This window comes from Falco cherrug, chromosome 5 (genome assembly GCF_023634085.1).
Source record: "Falco cherrug isolate bFalChe1 chromosome 5, bFalChe1.pri, whole genome shotgun sequence".
In the NCBI taxonomy this organism is placed as follows: Eukaryota; Metazoa; Chordata; class Aves; order Falconiformes; family Falconidae; genus Falco; species Falco cherrug.
Genome location: NC_073701.1, coordinates 2,389,429 through 2,398,105, shown reverse-complemented (window position 1 = coordinate 2,398,105; position 8,677 = coordinate 2,389,429). Strand labels below are relative to the sequence as shown.

General features: G+C 43.0%; 1 protein-coding gene across 1 annotated transcript in view; it reads left to right on the top strand.

Moving 5' to 3' along the window:
• The first annotated feature begins 157 nt into the window (after nt 1-157).
• Nucleotides 158-8,677, top strand: part of ATP6V1A (ATPase H+ transporting V1 subunit A) — a 31,462-nt gene continuing 22,942 nt past the window's right edge. The window contains exon 1 of the mRNA XM_055711251.1: nt 158-311. The gene's annotated coding sequence lies outside the window, so the exon portion shown is untranslated. The remainder of the gene's footprint in view (nt 312-8,677) is intronic.

The window sequence follows — 8,677 nt, the reverse complement described above, 5'->3', positions numbered from 1 at the left end:
CCGCTCCCCGCGGGGAGGAGGAGGAGGCGGGGCGGAGGAAGGGAGCTGTGCCTCTGGTCACGTGATGCGGAGCCAGCCAATAGCGTGGTAGCTAACGCTCCGCTAGCAGGCTAGGGCGGGCGGCCGGAAGAAGCCCCGGGCCCGGCGGGAAAGCGCCGCCCGGAAGTAAGCGTGTGGGGACGCCGGCTCGCGGGACGCGCTTCCGGCTGTGGTGCTGAGGCGCATGCGCGCTGCGGCGGCCATCAGCTGATCCAGCGCCTCCTCTGCCGCCGCCGCCGGAGGGAGCGGGGTTTCGCGTGTGCCGGCCGCAGGTGAGGCGTCCTCGGTGGGTCGCGGTGTGAGGGGATGGGTGTTCGTCTCGGCGGCCCGGCGGTCCCCTCTGAGGGCCGCCCCCTGAGGGCCGCCCTTCGCCTTGCGGAGCCCTGCGGGGCGGCAGCACCCGCAGAGCGCGCTGTGGGGGTGGGGGGTGTCTCCTGGGTGGGCGGCCTTCGCCTCCCGCAGCACCGTAAGGACAGCGGGCTGCTCTGCGAGCGGAGGCCGACCTTGCCGCCTCTGGCTCCGGCTGAAGCGAGTAACATGCAGCGCTGCGTCCTTTGTCCGTACGGAGCAGTGGCAGAACCCGCTGGCGGCGGCCCTGCTCTTCCTGGCCCCGTTTCTTAGGAGAAAAAAGGCCAAGGATGCAAAGCAGACCCCTCCCCGAGTAAGGTTTCCGTGAGTAAAGAAACGTGCTGAGCGTTCTGAAAGACACCCAACAAGAATCCGCAGGGATATGCCTCAGTCCGTTCTAAGGATAGGCGGTGACAGTGGCTGGGTTTCTGTGCCAGGTCACCCCACCATCTTGGGTGGGTGGAACTGAATCTGCTTGTCTGTGGCCCTGCAGTGAGCCAGCAGCAAGGTTACGGAACAGGAACGCTGCCGCTGCCTTCTGCCTGCAGCCCTTCCTTAGTACATGGGCCCACCTCTTGTTCTGCAGTTGAAAATAACTGATGGCAAATCAAATGTGTTTCCTCTTCCTTTCGTCAGAGACAAAATCCTGACTTAGATGAGGTTTTCTAAATGTCACACTTGGAATTCACTTCAGGGCAAGAAAGAAATTTTATGTGAATGGCTTCTGGATGATAGCTGTGACACATGTATGTCAAGATCTCTCCATTCAGTGCAGTTGCCCAGCATAATTTCTTCCTAAGATTTTACTAGCTTTCCTCAGAGAATTTCTACTCCAGCTGGGAATAAAAGCGATTTGGTGATAATTTTATTCATTGTAATGCAATACTTCAGCAAAGTACACGGGCTATTTGATCTAGCGTGGTATTTCAAATGCTAATACCACTTGATGAACTGGAGAAGGGATGGAAAAGGAGGAAGACCTGCTGACAGACTGCTGAAGGTGGTTTATGAGCCCACCTGTTTCTAGCACTTAGGTGAGAATGTGCTGAGTGTAGGTTGGCATTTGTAAGTGGCAGTTTGAGTAACTGAGGCAGATCTTCGATATATTGTAAGTTGTATTTGTGCTGAGTTTGGGATGGTGCAGATCTGCAGCAACTGCATGTTTGGCGGCTTTGTATGGTATTTTTAAAGGTCTTTTCAATGAGCAGCAAGCATAAATGTTTAATAGTACCTACATGTTACTATTTTCTATTTAAGAATAAGTGAGATCAGTGTCTACATGTCTTTGAATTACCAAAAATATTGCAGATTATTTTTGCTGTGCTTGTCAGTTTATTATGTCGAGTCTTCTTGAAAACAGTTTTACTCTCTTATGTGGGGAAAGAACTAGTCTTAACTTTATAATTGGGGGATAAAGCATGGCATTCAGAAATCATAAACCACCATGGACATCAGTTTGAGAGGATGGGGAAGAAGAAATTAAGACAGTGCTGGAAAATGACTGCTGGCATCAGCTGACTGTTCAAATGGGGGTTGAAATCTTGTGTTGCAATAGTAACACAAGATCTTAGTTTCCTGTAAATGCAGCCTTTCCATTTTCCAAGTCAAGAGCTGTTTTCTACAGATAGTGCTAATATTAGGGTGGAGCCATGAACAATGAGTACTACTTGCTTAATTTTTATGCAGCATTAGCTTAAATTTAGCTTTTAGTTTGGTCAAAGTGTCTATTAACTGGTTTTATACCTCATTAATCCTTAATTGCAAAGTCTGCAAGCTTCAGTGTGCTTCTGTTGTCTAAATCTTTTCCCAGTGTGGCTTTGTGCATTTATCTTCCAGACATGCAAGGGTACGGGTATTACAGTTGTCATCCAAAGCCGCTATAGACCAGCAGATTACTAGATGATTCCCCTGGAGATACGTTGAGAGGCACTGCACTTCCCTTCTTGTGTTTTTATACTGTAATACTGTCTCTTTGAGTTCCTGAGCCCTGAAATTCCTACCGATGTTATTCCCTTGTGCTTTTAAATTGCTTATTTGTGAGTTAAGGCCATGTTCCTAATTAGTCTCTTTAAAAGAGTAAAAGGATTACAGGATAACCTAGCTGATGTCTTTGGTTACTTTGATGTTGACCGTAAAATGTTGCATCCTGTTGATGGCCAAGTAACAGTCCCTGTTTTTCTTTCTCTCCCTCTTTTAATTTTTTTTTAAACCCCAACCATGTAACAACCCAATGCCCTATTGCCTATAAGTGAAACAGATTTTCTTTCCTCCATACTTGTATCATTGGTTACAAAGAAAAGTGGGGGACTTTAGACTTGGAAATATTGAGGTATTCTTGAACAATGCTATCCACATGATTTTTTTTTTTTTTTTGGACTGGAACTTGTACCAAGGAAAACAGACGATGTAGTTGACTGGAATATCATGCTTATTCACGCTTACTCACCATCTTAAAACATGTGATTTCTTTAGCCTTCCAGCTGGGCAGAGAGAAATGGGGACCTACTCCAGCAGAGGAAGCAGAACAAATCTAAAGTTTTCAACTGTTTCTTCCTGTATGGATTAAGCCAGTAACCGCCTGAAGGTCCAACATGTGAAACTGGCTTAGACTGAATCTTCTGGTTGTCATTACTCTACCTTCTTTTATGTTCTGAAAAGGGTTTTCTTTTTTGTTCTTGTTGTGTTCACTTCCTTCTCCCCTTTGAAAGTGGACAGCTGAGATTATACTCAATTTTTGGGTCTGGTCATATCTTGTGGCAATATGTTCTACAATCATAAATATTTTTGCTCTGGTTACTTTATTTCATCTGTGCATTTATTTCTCCTGGGTTTTGTCAAATTCTCAAGTTAAACTCTCCCACTTATTAGAAAGATTGACCATTTGCTGCTATCTTTTTAGACTCCCATATGTTTTATGGCTGCTGTAACAAACTTTGCCTTGTAAAGTCTGTCTTTACTGAAATGATGGGCTTACTCTGAAAACTGGTAAGATGTATGTGGATAAATCCTGAAAGTCCTAGTCTAACAGACTTTACTATCACTTAACCAAATGGCAGATGAAGTTCAGTTTTAGCTACTGAATTTATTTTCTCAGTTAATCAGCTTGATTACTCCTCTGAGCTTGTGTAACAGTAAATTTCAATGTCACTGCTCGCTGTCTTCAGAAATAATTTGACAGTGATCTAATACATGCGTGGTGCCTGTTGACAGTTTGTTAATTTTGTCATAGTTCACAGCATTTTGGAGACTCTGTTGTGAGTGTCTTAAAATCTTCAAATTGGAAATAATCAGGAAGTATGAAAACTAATAATGGGAGGCTGCCATCGGGGCCACATTTTTATAGTGCTGGGCTTTCTGCATTAGTTGGCTGATATCTGTTTAATCCTGAGACTTAACACTGAAGACCATGGCTATCCCAGTTAACCGAGATTCATTCTGCTGACTAGTTATAAATAAACTAAAAAGTCTGTCAGAAACAGACCTATTGCAGATGCAAACACTTGAAAGAAGCAGTCTTCCTAGAGGGTATCTCCATAACGTGAAAGTCTTATCCTTGTCATTCTTAATCAGATGAAGAGCGCTCATATCGTAAGCATTCTCATGGCCAAGTTGAAATGTTGGTGCGCTGGTGGGTTTCAGCTGACCAGTCTGTCCAACTACCTTTTTCTGCCAGATGGCATCCCAAGAAAAATGCCGAAATCTGCACTGTGAAGATGCAGCGTTCCCCACGCTGTGTCCCATTTGAGGGTGCGATAAGTTATGCTCGCTTACTGGAGTGGTTTGTTGTTGAAAACAGTGTAAAAGATAGGTGGTCTGAATGTCTGTGACCTAAGTGCAAAGAGCAGTCCTGTGTTGGTGACGGTCACATGTGAGGAGGGATAGAAAGGTTATGGAAAAGGTATTGGCTTTTTAGAGAAAAAACTGTGCCTTTATTAGAACTGTTAGAGCTGGACAAAAGCTTTCAGGTGTGCAGGTTTCCTTTAATGGCCTGAAGAATTACTTGATTGTTTTTTCATATTCTACAAAAGAAACTTATCTTCCAAGAAGCTCAGCTAGTGGGACAAACATTTGTTTGGTCCTTTTCATTAATACACTATATCATCATTTTGTTTCTCACCGTAAAAGACCTTAAACAGCAGCTTTTCAGAAAAAACTGAAATGGTATTTTGGCTAAATGCAGATAACATTGGTAAGGGCTTTTTAGATGGCAGTTGTGTTACATGAATTTCCTCTAGATCCTTGAAACCTTGAGAATTTTGTTGTTGTGAAATAAATTTGCGTCACCTGGTAGACAGTCAGACAACCACCACAACGTATGGCTTAAACAGTGTTAAAATTTAATATACTGGAGGGGCTCTGGCTATTCTAAAGAAGCTGTAAATACTTCAGGTAATTGAATATAAAATCTCCAAATGTGGCTTAACTTGCTTTAAAACATAAATATAAAGTTTTCCATTACAGGAAAAGTCGACCTCAACTTAATTTCCTTTTACTGGAATCCACTGCCAATATGCATGTTGTGATTACAACCAGGTGTTTCATTATACTGAAGTGCTGTAAAAGAGTGCTTCTATCTGCTAGGGGTGTTAGATCTTTCTCAAAGACTTTCATGCAAACTTACTCTCAGTTCAGCTCTTCAAACTAGCCATCACATACCTTATATAATAAACTGAAGGTTCCATAATATTCTGACTCTAAAGACTGCTCTGAAAGTTAAGCATAATGTTGAAATACTTATTCTGAACTCAAGCTCAGTATTTTATCTATAAGATTTAGGGACAAGAGCTTAGGCAGTGGTGACACTTGCAGAGAAGCCGATGTGTTTTAATGACCCCAAATTACTAATAAGTTTCTGTGTAAAACTGAGCCTGACTTACAAATCTAGCAATAGTTGTTTTATGAAATATTACACCTTTTGTCTGTTGAGGTAAGAATCTCCAACTAGTCAGAAGTGACTCTACTGAACTGTAGTTAGTAAAGTTTGCTACTGTAATTGCTTACAGCTTTGCATTCATCTCATTTTGATGTTTGTCATCTTAAAGATTAGAGCAACAAGAAGTATTTCAAATAACAATGCCAAATACACCTAAAGGTAGAGTGACTTCTGTTTCATAAAAGCAAGGGTGGATTTTAGCTTTGCAGTAATGTTAGTGAGGTTAATGAAAATGTTGCTTATTAGAGGAAATAGCTGAGCATTGCACTAAGCAGATGGCTGCAGAACTTTTCAGCCCTAGCAGCTAGGTGACAGGAGCAGGGTAAGGAAAGGCAGCCACTGTGGGACACAGAAATGAATATTGTGTTAGTATTCTGTGTTACGGCTTGGATCTCTGTTGCATTAAATTTTTGTTTGGTTTAAAAGTTTATCAAGCCAAAGAAGGGGCAGGGTATGTAGCAGGCTGAGAGGAATGTCAAATTTTTGATGGTGGGAAACTTGTGAAGTAGCGTAGCAAGTAAGAAATAAAGGAAGGTTCATCTGTTTCCACCTCTAAAGCTCCTCTGGAGAAGCCTTCTGGGCTGAGAGGAAGGAATTGGTGTAGAAAACCCTTATATGGAAAACTGTAGCATATAACCAGTCAGCTGATGAAGATTTTTTTTCACATGAATGATGTGGTTTTCTCTAGTAACAGGAGTATGTTAATTGATAAAACTAGGGTCTTTGTCAGTTCTAGCTGTAGCGTGACAACTGCGTTTGAAGTCAGAAGGCTGGTTATCTACTGAGCTGATCAAATCTTCAGTGGGTCAAAGCAGTTTACACATTGAATGCCTTGCCAGCCTTTCTATCTAGTTTTATTGCTGCCGCTGAGCTTTTTTCTATTCCTGTTCTGGGCTAAGTGAAGAAATCTCCCAAGCTTCTGAATAAGAGCTTAGTTGCTTGCATAACGATTTGTGGTGGTGGTGGTACTTCATACCCCATCTTTGTGGTAGGGGAGAATCTCTTATGCTACATATAGATATTGCTACAAATATATATGTTTAGCTTGTGTGCAAGGCATGATGTTTTCTTCAAGTATGAAGCTTGGCATACCCACAGGTAAGCTGCATCTGTTTTGAGGAAGAAAGCAGTAGGAGCTTGTGATGGGCTTCATGAATTGCCATGTTGCAGTGCCTTGCTTTGTTGCCATTGTGTGATGTGCAAACAGTGGCAGCATAATTCTGTTTCCTGTCTTTTTTCTTGAATACACCTGGATTTATCTGTACATGTGCTGAGCAGCAAGCCTTGTGTGAGAGGAAGGGGCTCTACAGTACCTAAGAAACAAATTGCATTGCCTATTGTGTATTGTAAAAGAAACTAAGAAACAAAAAAATGAGTTGTCTGGTGTGGTTGCAGATGGATCCACAGTGTGTAGCTGAACATCACTTCAGCAGATTCCTGACATATTGAGAGCAGGGGTGGCCTCAAGGTGCCCTGTGGCAACTGGAATTGCATGAATAATTAAATGGAAGAATGTCCATGTTGTTGATTTTAAGAAACAATGATACTTCTAGCTTAAGCTTATAGCAAGAAGGTTAGTACAGTTCGCTTCTCAATGTCTGTGGAAAGACTAAGCCACGTGATTGTGTTGGGCACAGGAGGAGTCTCCTGCCTGGTTTCCTCAGAGTGCAGGTGATATGAAGTTGGAATGAGTTTGATAAAGCACAGGGCTGTGCTGCCATACAGAGGGACCTCGACAGACTGGAAAAATAGGCTGATGGGAATCTCATGAAGTTCAACAATGGAAAATGCCAAGTCCTGCACCTGGGGAGGAATAGCCATGTGCCCTGCTACAGGCTGGGCACTGACTGGCTGTAAAGTGGCTTTGCTGAAAGGGGCTAGAGGTCCTGGTGGATACCAAGTTGAGTATCAGCTGGCATTGTGCCCTCGTGGCAAAGGCAGCCAGCACTGTCCTGGGCTGCATTAGGAGGAATGCTGGCAGCACGGTCAGGAAGGTGCGTTTTCCCCTCAATTAAGCTTTAGGGAACCACAACTGGAGTGCTGTGCCTGGTTCTGGGTTTCCAGTAGAAGGAAGACATGGCTTAATGGAGTGGGTTCAGAGAAGGGCCACAAAGGGTTTGGAAGTATGAGGAGAGGGTGAGAGAGTTGGGATGATGTAGCTTCGGGAAGGGAAGGTTCTGAGAATCTTGCTGTAAAGGATATAAATACCTAATGGGAGAGAGCAGAGAGGATGGAGCCAGGGGTGTCTGCTGAAGTAACGAGAAGCAATGGGCGCAAACTGAAATACAGGGAATTCCCTTTAAACATAAGAAAACACTTTTTACTGTGAGGGTGTCTGAATGTTGGAATAGGTTCCCAGAGACTTGGGGAGTCTTCATCCTTGGAGGTAATGGAAACCCAGCTGGACGTGGCCCTGAGCAGCCTGCTCTAACTTGCTCTGAGTAGGGCTTTGGAACGAGATGATCTCCAGAGGTGCCTTCCAACCTCAGTGATTCTATTGTTTGGGGAGAGAGAGATCTGGAGTAATTTTCCCTGCTGTGTTATAGTAAAATTATAACTGCATAGTATGAAGGAGCAGATTTCCTGAGAATACTATTTGACTTCCCTTCCAAGTGACCTGTGTTGAGAGTTCTGTGCATGCTCTTTGTGCTGAGGCAATATTCCAACTCCTAGGTGCAGAAATGCTGCTGAACTTCTGCATTTGTCTAGTAACTTAGGCGCTAAGGTTTTTTAATACTTCCTCTTAAAAATATAATCTGTTGGAAGGGGAAGTATAAACTACCCAAGTTACAGGAAATCTATGGCAGTGATTAACCTGTTGTTTATGAGGCCTTTGTGACACATCCTCATGCAGCTGCACACTGGGATTTATGCTCTGTGCCAGAGTCTGCTCAGGTGAACAACAGTAAATGTTGGCAGTCTTGATTCTAAAGCATGACTCAAATGTGACGCTAAGTGGATTGTCTGGTGTGGGTTGTGATCTTTTGCTATCCTGTAGCCTCCCGTTTTTTACTGAGAAGAGGGGGAGAGATTTTCTTTGGAAAACTTATTTGACTGTGTTTTACTGTGTATGCCAATTAAGGTTTCCTGGATATTGAATGTATTTAATTATATTTAATTATATTCTGACTCCAGTTTTCTACCCTAGGAGGTCAAAACATGTTAGTCTGTTTCAGATACAGTAAAATCTATTACCTTAATTCAAAGTTACTCCAGCAGAATGAATTCCAGCACTGGTAACTTATTAACGTAATGTTGCTGCTTCTGAATTGCTGGTCTTGGGCTATTTACTCCAATTTTAGTTCGCATATCTAAGCTTTTATGCCAGTTTGATGTGTTGCTAATCCTAGAACTTGC